The sequence below is a fragment of the Pleurodeles waltl genome, chromosome 3_1, assembly GCF_031143425.1.
Source record: "Pleurodeles waltl isolate 20211129_DDA chromosome 3_1, aPleWal1.hap1.20221129, whole genome shotgun sequence".
Taxonomy (NCBI): domain Eukaryota; kingdom Metazoa; phylum Chordata; class Amphibia; order Caudata; family Salamandridae; genus Pleurodeles; species Pleurodeles waltl.
Genome location: NC_090440.1, coordinates 182,008,348 through 182,027,957, shown reverse-complemented (window position 1 = coordinate 182,027,957; position 19,610 = coordinate 182,008,348). Strand labels below are relative to the sequence as shown.

Sequence of the window (19,610 nt, the reverse complement as noted above, 5' to 3'; positions counted from 1 at the left end):
GGGTACAAGGACAGTAGCGATCAGAGTTCAATTGCGCAATCCCCCATATTAAATCTTCCTCCATGGTTAGGCCACTTAATAGTGTCGATGGTTCAAAAGCACAGTTTACGTCCCCAGCTATAATCAGATGACATGAGGATTGGATAGTGTCTAAAAACTCGAGAAGCTGGGTGAGGGTCTTAGATTCTACACCGCGTGAAACTGATCGAGCATAAACATTAATGAGGATGATGATAAAGTTCTGGTGAAATGTTAGTTGCAACCCCATCAAATCTACACAATCAAGTTGTAAGATCTTATAGTCACATTGTAATCTTTTGTTCAAGAGAATTAGCAGCCCCCCTTTAGCACGACCTGGCCCTTTTTCTGAAGGTTGGGCAGGGACATTAAAGGAAAGAAACCCATCAATAATAATCATGTCCTCAGCCCAGGTTTCCTGAAAGAGGCAAATATCTTGAGTTTTTATGTATGAACACCAGTCCTTGTCATCCAGTTTCCTCCCAATACCAGCCAGGTTCCATGACAGAAGTGATAGTCCACCAATAACATCAGGTATGATGCTAATTAACTGTGGGACATCCTATGAGGTTGGCTCAATAATAGAGCTCAATGGTGGCTCCTCGATTCTATCCCCACTAGAAACTTCTTGGCTTATAGACAGTCATACAGGCTTGGGCAAGGTGATGTCAGCATGCCCACATGGAGTGGTGTTATTGGTCGTTTGCACATTTGTTTGGACCTGTAGTGCGTCAGCTATCCCAAACTCTAAGTTGATAATTCCCCTTTTTCCTTTAAGCCAAGACGGGCGAGTACGAATATCAAAAGCACTGAGATGATCAATCAGGGAGTTGTCATAGAACTCGAAGAAAGGATATTGTGGTTGGACTCCGGGGGGCTCAGCCATTTTGCATTTGAGATGTCCGAGCGTACGACCGATAAACAGCCCCGTTGGTTCCGAAGCCAATAGATGGCTTTGTTTATCCTAGACTCATGATCCTCTTTCACTCCTTGTGACAACCTGGGAACATTGGTTAAAAAAAAGGTATTGGGCCCGTGTTTGTATTTTTGGTTTTTTATCAACGAGCTGAAGTTAGTAAGGGCTCCCTGGGGAGGAAGATGGTATATGGATTCATGGATAGATGCAAGTGGCCCTCTTAAAAACGAGGGGGAACCCCCCCTACATATCTGGGGTTACCCAGTTCTTTGCGCCTTCCATATCCCTGCAAGCTTGGAGGAGAAAGGGGGCAATTGGTAGGGGCAGCACAGTTTGTCATAGCGGCCTTCTCAAAGAGAAGCTGTATGTTGCCCGGCTGAACGCAAGTAGATTTATCTACAGTATCGATTCTGGTTTCCCCTTCCTTTGAGTGAGGGTTGTCTTGTGGTCCATGCACTTTCTTTGGTTGCGAACTCCAGTCAGAATTAGTGAGTCCACCTCTCCCCCTTTCCTCACTTAAGCAACACTTGCATCCAGACAGAATTACCGATCTTTCCTGAACAAGTCGTGTTAATTGCTGCACCATACCCTTAAGTTCGTCTACTCTCTGCAAAATGAGAGACATATTAGGTTCAAGAGAAGGTTGGGCCAGTAGGGGTTTGGTAATTAGAGTGGATGGAGGATCGGGGATCCTGGAGCTTCTGTCAAAGAGACATGCGTCCCAGATATAGTCACCTCCTCAAATAATGGCTGAAACCGGTTGTAGCAAGGGATGTTTGGGAGCACATTAATCTCGGGACATAGCAGAATGGGAGCAATGAGCAAACTAGTTCCCTCTTCTGTTTGAAATAGGCTTTGATTGAGAGTGCAGTCCTTGATTGCGTCCTTTGCTTCGCAAAATGAAGCAGGGGTTTGAGTGAGCACATTCGATGAATCCCTTGCTCCATTAGGTGGAGGATTAAGTTCTGGTGCTGAACCCTTGTTCTTCTTATAAAAAAAATCCTGGATCCTCCTAGGTTGTACCGGGGCCTTCTTGGTACCTACAGTGCAGTTTAAAATTGCCTCCACCTTCTCAAATAGATGGTCAATCTCCTCAAATGGCTTGAGCCCACCGCTTTTAGGCTTACTAGCAGGCTTACTGGAGCGTTTTCTTTGTTTTTTACATTCGAGCCGGGATTCTGGCAGATCGACAGCCTTCCTTTTCCCCATGGGGGCTCAAGTGAATAAATTAACCAAATGATATAAAGGTTGAGACACTTACTCAGGCTCCGGGTGAAGAAGTAAAGGGACAGGGCCCAGCCCGGCCTCAGTCGGTCGAAGACGGGCGTAGACGGGCCCGTCTTGGCCCGGTCTTGGCCCGGGCGCGCCTGCGCGCGTCCCGCGAGGCGGGAGCGCTTGGTCAGATTTAAAGGGCTCCTGCCCTTTGATGAAATGCAGTCTGTGTCCTCCTCGGCCCCCAGTACAGCTGAGCGCGTCCCGCGAGGCGGGAGCGCTTGGTCAGATTTAAAGGGCTCCTGCCCTTTGATGAAATGCAGTCTGTGTCCTCCTCGGCCCCCGGTACAGCTGAGCGCGTCCCCCGAGGCGGGAGCGCTTGGTCAGATTTAAAGGGCTCCTGCCCTTTGATGAAATGCAGTCTGTGTCCTCCTCTGCCCCCGGTACAGCTGAGCGCGTCCCGCGAGGCGGGAGCGCTTGGTCAGATTTAAAGGGCTCCTGCTCTTTGATGAAATGCAGTCTGTGTCCTCCTCGGCCCCCGGTACAGCTGAGCGCGTCCCCACATCCTGTTTCTTCTCCTGCCCACCTGATCCTGTTTCTTCTTCCTGCACCATCCTATTTCGTCTCCTCTAGCCCATCCTATCCTGTTTCTTCCCCCCCACCCACCCCATCCTGTTTCTTCTCTTCCCACCCACCCCATCCTGTTTCTTCTCCCCACCCACCCCATCCTGTTTCTTCATGTCACTCCACACCACTCCACGCCACACCACTCAACGCCACTCCACTCTACACTGCTCTATTCTACGCTACTCTATTCCCCTCTTACAGCACTACATTCTACGCCATTCTCCACCCCTCCACAACACTCTACTCCACTCTATGCGAAAACACTCTATGCCCCTCTACTCCAGGCTGCTCCACTCTACACCACTCTACATCACTCCACGATACTGCACTTGGATCCACCCTAATCTATGACACTTCCTCTGTGCCACTCTACAACACTCCATGATACTCCACTCTACTCCTTTCCACTCCATGACACTCTATGCCATTCCACTCCACACATCTCCACTCTATGCCACTGCACTCGTCACTTTCCTCTATAATACAAACATTTAGCCATGCTGAACAGCAGCCACTCTGGTGTGGAACTTGGCTAAAATACAATGGCAAAGCAAATAGCTCTTGCATGGGCGAGACCTATTGGCTTTGCGAATGCTTGTTGGAAATGCCACCCCATTCTCTATGTTGTACCTGTTCAGATCGCTGAGAGGTACCACTGTGTCTGTCCATGTTCATTAGCTCGCTTTGGACTGTATTTTTCAGTGCACTTTCGTTTGTGCTTCGCAGTTGTTGATTGCGGCGCTCAGGTGCAGTGCGGTTGCAGGTCGGCTCTGCAGCGCCTTGCTGTTGTGGTACAGCGGCCTGAGTGGTTGCCCGTGGTACTGTAGAGTGCGTGTTGCTCTCTGGTTTGTAGCGTGGTTGTAACTCGCTCTCCCCCTGTCCCCAGCCCTACCCCTCCCCTACGCTGACAGATGGGCACCTTTCGCAATCTCCTCGGTATCAGACAGTCTCCTGCCCGGCTTGTTGTCGCTTTATTAGTTACCATAGCAGCCCCGTAAGCTGCAGATTTCTGAAATGGGGACAGCGAGAGGCGGCCGTCTTCAGCCGGGACTTTAGCAGAGAGGCGAGGGCTTACGGTCGCGATCGGACACCCACCGACTGGGGGACCCCGCTGAAAGGAGGTAAGCGACCGAGGAGACCAAAGCGACCCCCAGCAAACCCACTGTCTCTCTGCGCTCCCTCACAAAGAGACCCGTCTCTCGGCGCTTTTAAGTAACAAGTTTTAGATGATCCTCCATAAGGAGCGAGCTCGGGGCTGTCAGGCACAGACCTGCAGCAGGCGCAGTCCTGTGCAGTTTGGGGCTCAGTCCCGGAGTCGCGCCCGCTCGGCGAAGCTGATTTTATGAATGATCATTTATTCTGCGCTCCTTCCTCTTTTTGAGCGAAGTTAATGCGTTCCAGTGGGCTACCAGAAAAACACCCGCTGCAGTGGAGGACTTACCTTTTAGAGTTCTTTGTGGTCTTGAGCATCATTAACGTGGGTCAGGGTCACAGCTGCTATTACTTAAAGCGTATATAGGGACCGTAGAATTGTGGTATAAAGCCCTATACAATAAGATTTTTTTTATACTACAACTGCTACCACTATTATCAATAATGCTCTACAGTCAACTTAGCCACTGGTGCAGAGTAAGGAAGTTCGCACAAGCCCAACAAGGACCTTTCATTGTAGGTCTATGGATTCTAGTTATAAATTACTAAAGATGTGGCCCGCTGCAAAGCTTCCTGTGTGCATAACCAAATCAATGCACTGGTCTAAAGCTTTCCTGAAGAGCTGCCTCGAGCGCTGCTAAATACCAATGCAGCTACTCCAGCTAGCCTTGAGTTCACCGCATGCCTTTCTCCCACCACCCTGTGTTTCTACTTTAATTCCTCATTCTTGCTGGTTCTTTTCTTCCCTGCTTTCGTTCTTTGTGGCTGCTTCGCATATTTCTCTTCCTCGGTCTTTTTCCCTTTTCTCCCTTTTTCTTTCTCACTCTGGGTCAAAGTCTGGTGACAAGTAAGTCTGGTTCCCTAGGAATGAGTACCAGCGCCCACCACCTGCAAGCACCGGCACCAATTAAGCACTGTTACTTGTTGGATCTACAATTAGGATGTTCCTGTTCTCTTACCACTGTCCCCACTTCATTAAATGTGCTCCCTTGATCTTCTGTGGCTTTGTAACCGCCAAGTCAAGTCCTAAAACACCCAGTCTCAGATTGAATAATTCGCACCGGGTTTAGATTACTTTTGTTACTCAAACCTGGCACATAGTGTTGTGGTTGTACTTAATTTCCAAATCTTGATCTGGTTTGGAAAGTTGGCCACAGTAACACAAAGTATCAAGGAGTTGTTTCATTTGTGGTACAAGGCCATCTAATGCAACCACCTATTAGTTTTGATGCAAATCACAAACTAATAACACTCATAGAAAGCGATTTATGCCAAAAACCTAGAACTCCTTGAGAAAGTGTAGCGGTGAAGCAAGTTTTAAAACTTTCCACATTTTTCCAACTTTGCATGTGATTGATTAATTGATTGAAACAATGTATAGAGCATAAAATGCTACTTTAAAAAAAAGTGTCCGGCACTTCTAAGAAAAAAATATTCATAGAGCCCTCCCGGTCCAGAAAGAGAAAAACATGAAGAAGATGCAGAATGTAGAATACCAAAGATTGCTTAGGTACGATTTAGCCATCTGATTAAAAACTATGCATAATCAAAAAGTTTTAAGTTGTTGCCTGAAAAGCAGTAGGTGAGGTTGCGAACGAAGATCGAATGGCAAGGAGTTCCATGCTCTGGAAGTGACTCTTCCACGGTCATGCCAGTAAGCTGCCTGCTTGCCTTGATTTCCTGACTCTTGGAGTTTTAAGTTGTATTTGGCTCCTAGATCCCTGGGCAGTGTATACCAGGGGAAGAGAGATGTCCTATAGGAATTCTGTCTTGTGTTGCATATGGTCTTATGAACCAGGTGTATGTTCTTGAAGTAGCATATTTTCAGAACTGATAGCCAGTGCAATGTTTTTAAATGATGCTAGATGGATGAGTCTCTTCTTAATCCAAGGATTACCCTGCCTGCAGCATTTTTGTATAGCAGCCAGCTTTGGAAAATATGTTTAGGTGGTTACAAAAATCCTTTCTTGGTATAATAAGTGTTACAAAATCCTTTCTGACAGCCGTAGGAATACAACTGAGGATTTTCCTAATTATAAATAAGAGGCAGAAACTAGTGCAACAGTTGGTTTTAATGTGCTCTGTACTTTTTTGTCCATTATCCTACATCTCCCCAAGGTTACAAGCATGGGATGAAGGAGATGGCAAAGTTTCCAATACATATTCCCAACTTTACAGCAGACATAAAAAGTGGAAAAAGTATTAAAGTATAGTTTTTGTAGTGAAAGGGCCCAGGCCCAGCACAAAAGCTGTTATTAACAGAAGGCACATGCCCTTCCACTATTGTGCAAGGGTGCGTGCATTGGAGCAAGGCAATTAAAACTGCTCCGGCTCAGGGGTAGAGAAAAATTTAGCTTTTAGTCTGGGTTTAATTAGTTTTGACCCGATGATAGAAGATAGATACAGCTCTGTCTGCAAATGATTACACCAGTCCCAATATATCCTCGATAAGCATTTCAGCAAAATATGTACTATCCACCAATGCTAACGACTCATTGAACTTGGCATACAATTAATTGAACTTGGCATTAATATTTTGTAAAATACTGCAAGGACCGCATATAGAAAGAGCTCATCATTTGGTCTTTTAAAGAAGATGCTGTATGTCAACTCCTAATATAGCAAATTCCTGTGCTTCACAACTAAACCCAATCTATTTAAAAAAAAAATAAACCTGTTACAAAATACGTTGTCCTGTTTTTTAAATCTTTTTTAAGTTACTAATATTCTCTCTAGTTTTGGCCGGTGGTACATCCCCATATGTATCACTATTGCATTGATACTACAGGAGCAGGACACAGGACAGGATGTTACATCATCCGTCACATTTTTATACTCTGCATTGTTCAATGCTATGGACCGTGCATTTTGTTATAAGCATGGCAGAAACAAATAAATGCTTTGAATTGATGTTCTTGTAAAATACAAAATATCCGAGGCGCAGACCTGACTGTGTAGACTGATCACTCTTGTCAAACATACAAAAGTGTAAGACCAAACTAAATTTGTAAAGGTGGAATCAGAAAACCAAACTTCGATTCTCATCCGATCTATCAAAGGGCCCAATTACACTGACAAGGTCCGGGCCTGTGGAGGAGATAGGTTTGTCTGTGCCAGGTGTATGGAGGGCTTTAGAATCTGCAAACCCTCTCAATCAGTAAATCAGATGGTTTGTGAACGCTATATTCCTTTTTCTTATGTACTAAACACATCTAGCAATTCCAAAAACTTTTTCTTACTCATTACATGTCTTTAGAAATGTATATGAAATTTAGAAGGGCATGTTTTGAGAGTCCCTTCTAAATACTGATTCGGTATCACATTGAAAACGTTCCAACTCCTGAGTTGGCACAGTATATCATTCCAATGGGGATCCCTTCATCTTTGTGGGTGTAGAAAAACGTTGTTCTAGAGTAGGCAGTGGTCTGTTCTAAGGCCCGCTGCCTACTCTTCAACAAACATTTTAAAAAAACGTTTTTTTAATAAATGCAGCAATTTTTCGTTGAAGGGAACTAGGCTGCGTTTAGGAAAAAAAAGTTTACTTTGTTTAAAGGTAATCACACACAAAGTGTTGGTGCTGACCCTAGCAGGCCACTATACCTTTGCTGGCCACCAATTGGAGTGAGTTGTAATTTGCAGCCTCCTTCATGCATGTTAATTAGGCAGGTCCCAGAAAGTTGGTAAGCAACTTAAGACCATTTTTTTCTTCCACATTTTAGTAAATCTGTCCTTCTGTCCTTTACTGAGAGTCCTGGGTCAGTCCCAATATTTTGTAGGTATTTCCTTCATTGCTACTTTTAAAGTCAGTTGTTTTCTGGGATGACTGCCATGGCGGGATTTTATTGGCAAGCACCTGAGTGGGTATGCTCACAGGGTCATGTTGTTCATTATGCTGTGATATCATTTCATACGCATTAACAACCGCCTCTCATGAAATTAGGGAGGAAATACTTACAGCTCTGTGAGGGTGGGCGAGGTCCTCTGTGTGATTCTGGGGAGCGTGCACCACTGCACCCCCAGAGTAAGTGCTGTATGTCTGTTGAGTTATTCCACTCAACACATATGACAATCACACATGTGCACGTAGGATTTTCTTTGACACCGAGGGGGGTGTTCTGTGATTTGGAGACGCAGTCTGACTACCATTGACTTGCTGGTCTGTGGAAAACTGACAGTGGTGGTAACAACAAATTAGAGGGGCATACATGGCTATTTACTTGTTGTCTGCCAAGGTGAGTGTCCTACCGACATCTCCCGTCTTTTAAAATTGGTCTGTCAGTGGCCACGACCTGCTCCTTTACTCCTTCTAGGTGGGGCATGGATGATACATATGTGTAGCCCCTGAGTAGAGAGTAGGCATTACTTGGAGTGTGTCTGTTACCTATGTCTGTGGCTACACAGGAAGCCGTTTCAATTTCCTGCTCAGGAGTGGAACCTTATATGGGGATTTAGAGAGCGATACAGGCACCAGTGTAAATTGCAAGGTTTCTCCCAGGTACTTAGAGATCCTTTGAAATAGCCCAGACAAGAGGATGTGATGCATGGGAGACAGAGTGTCCCATTGTACTGTAGGGAAAATTCTTGTCCCCTTCTTTCTTCATACTTTCCCAGAGTGGTACTCACGCTAGGTTAAATTGTGGTTAAGTTGGGGAGCCTCTTTCTATTTTATGGCTTTGTTTTGGGTTTACCCTGGCAGGAGACCCCCAGCTCCACCCTACCATCCTGCAGATGAGACAAAGGCTGGGGCAGTCTGGGAACAATATGCAAATGGCAGGAATTGCCTTAAACTGGTCCCATGGGAGGCTTTTGGTAAACACAAACTGTGTCTACAAACTTAGTATGGGGCAGAAAATATCAGGCAGTGTAGCAAGACTTCTCTACCAGATACCGGGTTCCCACAGCAACGGTGACCTAGAGACTCTTCTGTGCTCTGGATTTGGGGTATTGATCACCACTTCCCTTTGCAAGGTTTCAACCAGAAACATGGGCAGTTCAACAACCTGCCAGAAGAAAGCTTTCTAGGTCCTGCCTTGAGGAAGGAGCTGACTGAGTGGTTATGAGAGTTATTAAACGTGCCCTTGCTTGAGGAGTATGTTGCCTAGAAGAGGAATGAGCTGAACCTTGGGTTACTCAGCATCACTAATCTGAGAGTCAAGATATAAAAGGGTGCACTGCATGCTCAGTTTTGGGCTCAATGATAGCTTAAAGCTCCTGAACACCAGTGGTAAAAGACACTGATTGCAACAATCCGAGCCTAGTAACCCCTGCCTGCCTTGAAACTACCAAAACAGTTCTCAAAAGCTTGTAATACTAAAATATCTTTAATTGCTCAGCAGTTTGATCCGTAGACAACTTTTATTGAATTTTAGAAGGCAAGAAAAGAAAAAAAAGATGGCGCATCGAGCAACAGGGCCTGGGACATTATCCCCAGAATGCAGGCGATCCACAGTAATGTTTGACCAAATAACTGCAATAAGCAAATAAGACAGCAGCAGCACCTGGTCATTACCCTAATGACCTGTTAGGACATTTGGCCCAGCCATTGCCCCATACTCTAGCGTGTTGGCGGGGAGCCCCACACTTCATAACCTTCTCCTGCCTTACACACTAGTCTACCCCCCGTCTCCATTTTGATAGGGTCGGCGGCGTAGATGCTTTCCAGCCGGCTGCAATGTCTCTCTTGGCCACCACTAATGCATTTATTAAGGAGGTGAGGTCTGCTCTCGTTCCCCCACAACTTCCATCACACCGAGCAGCACCACCCTGGGGGATAGCAAGACCTCCTAACCCACAAACACGGTGAGTTAATTCAGCACTTTAGTTCAATAGTATTGAATGGGATGGCAGATCCATGTCATATGGTATATGTCTGCAGAAGCACTGGGTACCTGGGGCGGGTAGGTTCGGTGAGGAACCCTGCCTGGTGCAAACTGGTAGGGTAAAGATAGGCCCACTACATGTAGTATGCTTGTCTTATCCTTAGTCGGGAGGACATAGTTTTAACTCTGGGTGCCATTAAGGCATCACGCAAATCTTCATCCTCAAGCGGTTCCAGCCTCCATTCCCACCTGCTTCTGATATGATTCAAATCTCCTGGGACATTGTTAATCAACATTTTGTATATTTGGGACACTCCCTCTTTCCCCAACACCCCATAAGCAATTTTGCCTCCAGCAGGCTATACTCTGGTAGTGGATCAGTGCCTGATATTTGTGCATGCAAAGCATGGTGGAGTTGGAGATATTTGTAGAACTTAGTTTTAGAAACCTGGTAAGTAGTTTGCAGGTCTTGAAAGGAACACATGTGTGTTCCCTTCCACACATCCCCAAGTTGAGAGTTGCCCAACAAATCCCATTTGTCAAAACCTTTCAGCACTGCTGATTCACGTAGCCAGACAGCCCTCCAAAGGGGAGTCTGTTGGGTCAGAGTATTCATCCACCGAGCGGTATATGGTCCAAAACATTTAGTGGTGGGGGACCTCCATCTCGTCAGATCCACATTAACTTATTGTGTCAATGGCTTAAGATTCAGGGCCCGGAGGTCTGGGAGAAGCGCCATCCAGATGCCCAGATATTTGAAGCTGAGCTGCCGAATGGGCACTATCTCTTGCCATGCAAAATAGTCTCTGGATGGTGCCAGGGGTACCAAGATTGATTTAGAGGGATTCATTTGGAGTCCCGATGCCTCTTTAAAGCATCATAGAAGGTGGAGACTACTGGGGCCAGAGGTGACTGGGTCTGCCAGGTAGAGAAGTACATCATAGAGTGCTATTCATCCTCATGGTCCCGGTCCCAGCTCCAGGAGATACTTTAACCCTCTATTCTGCTTGCTGAGTCAAACTGTGACTAGATAAAATGGAAATTTCTTCAGTAAGCGCATTAACCACCAGAGTTACAGCATCATGATTATTATACCCTGAGATTTGCTGGGCATACAAACATCTTTGCAGCAGGTGCCTTAACTCCATAATATATTTTAAAAGAATGGGCCCCTTTTCCCCTATTCGGCTGTAGAGGCACTTGCATGTGCGCAACTAGAGACAGGCAAGAGAGGTCTTCATTCCAGTGCCCTCGATGCCCCCTAAGTGCAGGGAGCTTTTCAGCGCAGGCCTAGAACACAAGAGGACCCCCAGCACATTGTGTCCTCTGTGCACCGCTGCCGCCATATGACTGACTGCAAGCATCTCTGAAATGGCAGACAAATGCCATCCGTAAAAGCATTGATTACGGAAAACGAACGGACAATTGTCCCAATTAACGGACAGTCCGTGAAAATTACAGACAGGTGGTCACCCTACGTAATAATACCATCTGTCCCTTGTAGCACGTAAAAAGGCGAAGTAGGACATTGAGCGTTATATATCATATGTTACCTGTTTTGCCAAACGTTGGGAGCTCTTAGAAACAAACTGAACAACAGTATGAGAAATCTGGAAATGCAAATTTGCCTCAGACTGTGGGAATATAAATAGAGACAAACCCACTTTAAAATGCTTGTAACCTTGCTAAATCCTAATTCGGGGAATTTTTTTAACTTCACTCCTACCGAAGGTCACTACACACGCTTTCTATATTTTACATTTGATGTAATGAGATGCGTATTTTGTGAGTAGCATGTTGTGTTAATGTCTTACTTAGCAAAGTGGGGCTAGCCTTCTGGGCAATCAGGCAGTGCCAGAAAGGCTGTCCTGACAGCTAAATATGTAGGTCGGTTTTCTGGTCCATTTGGTGGGCCTGTTTTATGGTCTGCCGCAAACACTGACTGCAGCAACCTTAGATCCATGCAGGCTCCCATACTTTGCATCACACCTCTACAGCGTGTCTTACGGTCAAAACTGCCCCAATTTGCAAATGCAGCCACTTTTTATTCATTTAGCTATCTGGTTCCCCAACGTGGACACGTTTATTAGGGTACCCGGGCCTATATTCTTTCCCAGTCTGATCCTGTTGCTAAATTTGTTGCAGACGCTCTCTTAAAGCGCACCGGCAGTCCACTAGGCATTGCTCGCGCTAAATAAACTGCAAATAAATAAATACAATGGAAGGATGAGGGCGCTCAGAAGCAAGTCAGGGTACGTCAGGGAGGCTCCTCGGGTTTAGGAAACTGACACCCCTATAGTCTACGTAGACATGAATGCTCTGGTTGGCAGCCCGTGACCGGCCACTGACTGGTTCGAGTTCTCTTTGTTGCCCGGAATTGTTCGTGATGTGACTTTTTATTCCAGCCCAGGCCCGGGAATTGTTGGCGAGTCCAGGCATGTTGGGAGATTAGGATGGAATGGCCGGTTGCTATGCTGTGCCTTTCCTCGAAGCGGCCGAGCCCCCACTGTCTGCCCTAATCCATTTTTTGCAACAATGTGTCTGATAAACTACAGTAAAGTGCGCCGGAGTCATCACGCGCACCCTCACGAGCCTTTCACTGTGACGCCACAGTTTCCACCACCGCACACTCACTGCTTGGTCACTAAGGGCTCGATTTAGATTTCGGCGTAGGGGTTACTCTTCACAGTAGTGACGGATACCCCGTCTACATAGGATATAATGGAATTTATATTTCTCTGCAATTCACTCACTCATCTGCTAAAAGACTCTTTCATTTATTCAATCATTCATATGCCCATTCACTCACATCTCCTCTCCGTCACCCATGTATTCGCTCATCCAGTAGTAAACGTCCACTAGCTAATTCATTCTCTGATTTACCCACGTGTTCATTCATTCACTAACGCATTCACCTGCCTATCCGTTTACTCACATACTTCCCATTTATTTATTCAGTTATTGAAGCACCCACACACAACCCCTCCCTCCCTCTGTTGCTCACTCACTTTCCCACTTCACTCGCTTCCTCAATCATTCATTTTCATGTTCCCACAGCCAGCCACCTCTGTCTCACACTGACCAATCCTCATTCAGTAACACAGTACAGAGAGCACCACCAGCTTGTCCACAGGCCTATGTAGGTCATTTGTGAGTATGGAAGGATTGACTAGTGGAACACTGCCTGTTTTTGTGTTGTTTGCCCTTAACCTCTTAATTCTTCCACCTGTGATCTCATATTACAGCACACAAAAATGCCAGGATGTCTCAGTATCATGCTACAGAGTCATCCCTCTCATGGAACATTTCTACCTGGTGTGTGTGTGAGAGGTATTGTGTAAACTGCTCTCAGCTGTGTGTTAGTCGGTCTTTCACATAATGGTGTCGGGATGGTACAAATGGTCTACATCAGGCGGTTTTATTTTGCGTAATGCATTGGCTACAAAGAATTCAGAAAGCTGTAGCAAGTCAACACCTACACACAAATCTAGTAGAATTTAGGGAATCATAGATCCCCTGACTTCGAAGCACTTCATTGGCTTCCGGTCACCAGAATGACTGCTTTCCAGATCCTATGCATTGCACTCTTGGATATCAATGACATGCGTCTAGACTTCCTCCAAGTCAAACTTAAAATATACTTTCTGGAAACAACACTGTGATCCAGACTGGCACCTCAACTAACCATACTCTCAGGTAAAGATCACTGGTCCAGACTGGCACCTCACCTAATCATACTCCCAGGAACGAACACTGTGATCCAGACTGGCACCTCGCCTAATCATACTCTCAGGAAAGAAAACGTGTCCAGACTGGCTTATCAACTAATCATGCCCTCAGGAAGCACACTGTGATCCAGGCTGGCAGCACACTGTGATCCAGGCTGGCACCTCACCTAATCATACTCTAAGGAAAGAACACTTGTCCAGACTGACACCTCACCTAATCATACTGTCAGGAAAAGATCACTAGTCCAGACTGGCACCTCAGCTAATCAAACTCTCAGGAAAGAACACTTGTCCAGACTTGCACCTCACCTAATCATACTGTCAGGAAAAGATCACTAGTCCAGACTGGCACCTCAGCTAATCAAACTCTCAGGAAAGAACACTTGTCCAGACTGGCACCTCACCTAATCATGCTGCCAGGAAAGAACCTGATCCAGACCAGTACCTCACCTAATCATACTCACAGGAAAGAACACTTGTCCAGACTGGCACCTCACCTAATCATACTCCCAGGAACGAACACTGTGATCCAGACTGGCACCTCGCCTAATCTTACTCTCAGGAAAGAAAACGTGTCCAGACTGGCTTATCAACTAATCATGCCCTCAGGAAGCACACTGTGATCCAGGCTGGCACCTCACCTAATCATACTCACAGGAAAGAACACTTGTCCAGACTGGCACCTCAGCTAATCATACTCTCAGGAAAGAACGCTTGTCCAGACTGGCACCTCACCTAATCATACTCATATGGAAAAAACCTTATACAGAACCAGTACCACAGCTAATCATACTTGCAGGAAAGAACACTTGTCCAGACTGGCACCTCACCTAATCATACTCATAGGAAAGAACCTGATCCAGACACGTACCCCACCTAATCATACTCAGGAAAGAATACTAGTCCGGACTTGTACCTTAATTAATCATACTCTCAGGAAATAACACTGATGCAGACTGGCACCTCAGCTAATCATACTCATAAGAAAGAACACTGATCCATACTGGCACATCAACTAATCATACTCTCAGGAAAGAACACTGGTCCAGACTGGCACATCACCTAATAATACTCTCAGGAAAGATCAATGGTCCAGACTGGCACCTCACCTAAACATACTCATAAGAAAGAACACTGATCCAGACTGGCACGTCAACTACTCATACTCTCAGGAAAGAACACTGGTCCAGACTGGCACCCCAACTAATTATACTCAGGAAAGAATACTGGTCCAGACTGGTACCTTAATTAATCATTTCACCTTTCAAAAAGAAACATTTTGGTGGTACCTATTTCTCCGTTGACACTGCTACAATCTGGAACTTGCATTCTGCAAAATTAAGAACCATTTAAAACCACTTGGAATTTAGGAGAATGTTGATGTCATCACTCTTCCCAAGATGAGCCTGCAAGAAAAGGGCCTGAACAAAACTGCATATTCACTCATGATAAGGGTCAAAGAAAGTTAATTCGGGTTTCGTACACTGGCTGTAAAATGTAACATCCATACTACGACTGCACGGGCTACATTAAAGGATCAGGAGACAGCAGAGGCTTCAGATCAAAGCCAGGAAGAGACGTGCACCAAGGTCCCTCATGGGGCGGCCTAGGACATCACTGAAAGCTTGCATTGGGATCTTCATCTTCTAACATTAACATCCTAGACCCCTCCCTCTCCATGACACAGCAAATCAATGCCCTAACCTACTCCTGCTTCCACACACTCCCCACTCTAAAAAAATCCTTCAAATTCCCCCAGAAACCAGGAAGACAGTCACCCACGCACTCATCAGCAGCAGACTGGACTACGGTAACGCCCTCTACGCTGGCACCAATCTCAAACTCAAACACAAACTCCAGAGAATCCAGAACACAGCCGCACTCCTCGTCCTTGTCCTCCCCGCCACAAACTAATCTCACCACACCTCAAATCCCTTCACTGGCACCCCAAAGACAAGAGAATCACATTCAAGATCCTCATCCACGCACACAAATCCCTCCACAACACCGGCCCAACCTACCTCAACGAAAGAGTGAACTTCCACACTCACACACGCAACCTCCGATCAGCCGACCTCGCCCTAGCCACAGTCCCCCGCATCCAACGCACCACCACAGGAGGCAGGTCCTTCTCCTACCTCGCCCCCAAAACCTGGAACTCCCTCCCCACCGACCTTCACAAAACCAAAGACCTCCTGGTCTTCAGAAAGACCCTCAAAACATGGTTGTTCGATCAGTGACCCTCCCTGCCCCCCCCTTTGAATCTCCACCCCAGCGCCTTGAGACCTTCACGGGTGAGTAGCGCGCTCTACACATTTTTTGATTGATTGATTGATTGATTGACTGAAAGATCTTCAAAAAACTGTATGAGAAAAGAACCTGATAGAACACAGAAAATATCTATTGCTTTACCGATTACAATAAAATAAAATATTGTCCTTAAACTAGGGCGCTGGTTAATCTGTTAACCATTCCTAGTGATGCCTCGCTTACCGGGAAGACTCTTGCATGACACCAGACATAAGTGCCGGCCTGACCAAACACATGACCACCGTCATGATTGTGTGAACCACCTGTATCCGACAACCTGCACAATCGCTCGAATGACCATGAGCATGACGGACTTTAGAACATATTGCACGAGAGACTGCAAGACATGGCGAGCATCGCACTACTGCTTGCATGATTTTTCAAATGTGAGTGCTAGTCTGTAATCATCCGATCCCACTCGCAGAGCTGGTTCTAAGAATTAGCTGTGCAGTCAGCTGAATGAACACTGGCCTGGCAGATTACATAACCTCAGTGTGACATCTATTGCATGACAGAGTGCATAACAGGTCTTATTGCACAGAGACGGGTGACATTTTTACATACAAGATTGCATTACAAATCGCCTGCCAAAATGCTTCCTAATTGTGTGATACATGTATAACAAAAGCACCAGGAGAATCCTAACCCAATAATTGTCTTCCAAGTAGCTTCCACACATGCACATAGCGCTTCAGAGCCTCGTCAGGAGTAGGAAGCGCTCAGTAAATGCTACTGCAATACAGAACTAAAGATAATGCAATGAGGGTCAGAAAAAAATAAGAAACAAAAAAGGGACTAAGAACTTGTAAATCACCCACTGTCCACCCTCTCCGACTTCTTTGTATCCTTGCTTGAAGAGCAACTGTCCCCGTTTCTTCACAATCAAAAAGAAAGGGCCACCGTCCAGGAGATGGGCATAGGGGACATTGAGAGCAAACATCATTACTTATAAGATGCTGGTGACCTGACCCGACACCAGGTTTCCTCTCAGCATCACTTCTAGTCTAGCACAGCTCTCCTTCACCTTGCTGCCACTGCAAGACTGGTGAGCATCCGTTTGTATAAATGGGTACCAATCGACCACCGATACTTCAAATGGACTCTTCACTGCCCATGCCTTGCAATGGAAAACACTTCTCTTCATTGGCAATGTAAGGATAGGTGATGGAATATTAGGAACTTGTAAGGAACCCACTAGCAACTTCCTTTAAAGTAGTCCTTTTCTTGGAATCTATATACCAATAGGAGAAAGAATAAAACATCGCTTTTAGGTACACCATAGAGCAGTTATGTTTAAAATGGCCGGAGCTGTTACAGGTGTCTTACATAGATAGATATGTAACTAAAGGCCTGAAGATTGGTGTACATGCTATCCATTAGCATAAAAACAGGTTCCATATGCTCCTGGACATAAATACAACCATTACAATCCAAGAACAACCACAGCAGGAAACCAATAGATGTCTTTATTTAAGAAGATGCTGAGAGCATACACAATAATAGTATGTAATTAGAGATAATCTCATGTTGTGCCTGCTCAAAGCTTCAAATATATATCACCTGAACAGTAGTACAACTACTACTTTTAACTACAAAGAGATATGCCTTTGTATTTTATCTTTATACTTTGTACTGAGATTCATAAATCTGACACACAGACTGTAAAATAATTGAATATGGAATCAACATTCCCCATTAAATACAGTGGGCAGATGGTGACGTGTCTTGTCTGTATACCATTCAGATCTAAATATGATATGCTACGGTACCTAACAGGATAAATAAAATCAATCACTTGAAGGAGGACAGGCCATGAGTGGACTGGTTGTGAGGCGCAGAGTAAAATTGACCACCAAGAAGTGGGGGCTGCTTTTAGGAGTGATTGAGCTAAGGCATACTCAGCTCACCCATCTCTGAAAGCAGGCACGGAGCAGGCAGCAAGTGTCGGTCACAACTAGCACAACCACTAGTTTTGCTTGTGCCTGCGTGAGTAAACATGCACACAGAAAGCCACTAGAGTAAGGCTGCACCATCCACCATCACATCCTAATCCATATTGTGGAGTCTAGAATGTGATTCACTGGCATTCTCCTTCGCTGGTTCTCCTCCTACCTTTCCAACCAACATCATTTCATTCACATGGACACCTCCAGGTCCCACAAGATTCCCATCTCCTGAAGAATGGAGTCCCACAGGATTCCCTAGTCTCCCCTTGTCATCTTCAGTGGCTAGATAAAGCCCCTTGGAGCTCCACTCACAAATAACATCAAAACTTACCATTGTGCCAGTGAAATACACCTCTACTATAAGTCTCCTCCACTCCAGACATTGAAATGCCTCAAACACTGCCTGCACCTTATCCAGACCTGGACGTCGAGCACCGTCCTGAAGCTCAATGCTAGTACAAATTGCCTGTTATTTACAAAGAAAAATAAGCGAGAAATAATTCAAACCAGGCTCAATGACATGAAAGTTGATGGCTTCAAACCTGAGTTACACCCAATACCAAGTAATTTGGATTCACCTTGGACATCAACTTCACCCTCAAGGAGTACATTGCAAAAAAGACAAACACGGCTGAGTGCCAACTCTCGCTATTAAAGCAAGTGAAAACATTCTTTTTAGAAAACAACTACAGAACAGCTGTTCAAGCCTCATGATCTTTTATCTGGATGGTGGACATGCTCTGCTTCATGGCCCCTTTCTGTGCACTGGCCCCCTAAAGGCATCTCTCTTGCTGTAGCACATCTCATCAGGGGCCTGAAGAAATATGACCACCTCACCTCTACTCTGACGGAACTCCATTAGCTCCACTCGTCAGCCAACACCATCTTCAAAACCAGCGGTATCATTTACAAACCATCACTAGCAGCACCCGCAACTATCTGACTGATAAGGTCACCATCTGTTAAATCTCATGACTCACCCTCCCCACTAGGATTCAGCTGCCAGGAATAAGACTGGAGATGGTCCATGAAGTGATCCCTGGGAGGGGTAGGTACAAAAGGGTACTGAGGGTTCAGGGGTTTTAACCCTACTCATCGGCACTAGGCCACTTGTGGGACCCAATGCTGACTAGCAAATACATAAACTGCTGCTTCAAAGATATAGGCCCTCATTACGAACATGGCGGTTCAGACCGCAATGCCGGCGGTGGCGGAAAATACCGCCACCGGTATGGCGGTCTGAACCGCCATATTCTGAACAAGGGAGGGCCGACACAGGTGGCTGTCCGCCACCGCCAGACTACCGCCGTCAGGCAGCCTGGCGATGGCAGATTACTTTATCTGACAGGGAAGCGCTGCAAGCAGCACCGCCGTCCGGATAAACAACCCATGTTCCTTCAGCCTTTCCCTGGCTGGCGGAAGGGGTGCTCCGGGCCCCCCTGGGGGCCCCTGCACTGCCCATGTGTTAGAGTTTTCATCCTTGCCGTGGTCTCCCTTAACTTTTCGCCTCTGTTCCCCAGGTTGTTGATGTGTGCTAGACTCTGATTTTACCGGTTTTGTTACTCTGGGCACTTTACCACTGCTAACCAGTGCTAAAGTGCAAGTGCTCCTTTACAAAATGTGTATGTAATTGGCTTATTCATGATTGGCATGTTTGATTTACTAGTAAGTCCCTAGTAAAGTGCACTGGAGGTGCCAGGGCCTGTAAATCAAATGCTACTAGTGGCACTATGTGCCACCCACATAAGAAGCTCTGTAATCATGTCTCAGATCTGCCACTGCAGTGTGTGTGTGTGTGTGTGCGTGCAGTTTTAACTGTAAATTCGACTTGGCAAGTGTACCCACTTGCCAGGCCTAAACCTTCCCTTTTCTTACATGTCAG

At 45.9% G+C, this 19,610-nt stretch overlaps 1 protein-coding gene across 2 annotated transcripts in view; it reads left to right on the top strand.

The window, feature by feature from the left end:
• Window positions 1–3,782: 3,782 nt before the first annotated feature.
• The window catches only part of LOC138283907 (myosin-2 heavy chain-like), a 212,936-nt gene continuing 197,108 nt past the window's right edge, over window positions 3,783–19,610 (top strand). For both annotated transcript variants that reach the window (XM_069222124.1, XM_069222123.1), the window contains exon 1: window positions 3,783–3,894. The gene's annotated coding sequence lies outside the window, so the exon portion shown is untranslated. The remainder of the gene's footprint in view (window positions 3,895–19,610) is intronic.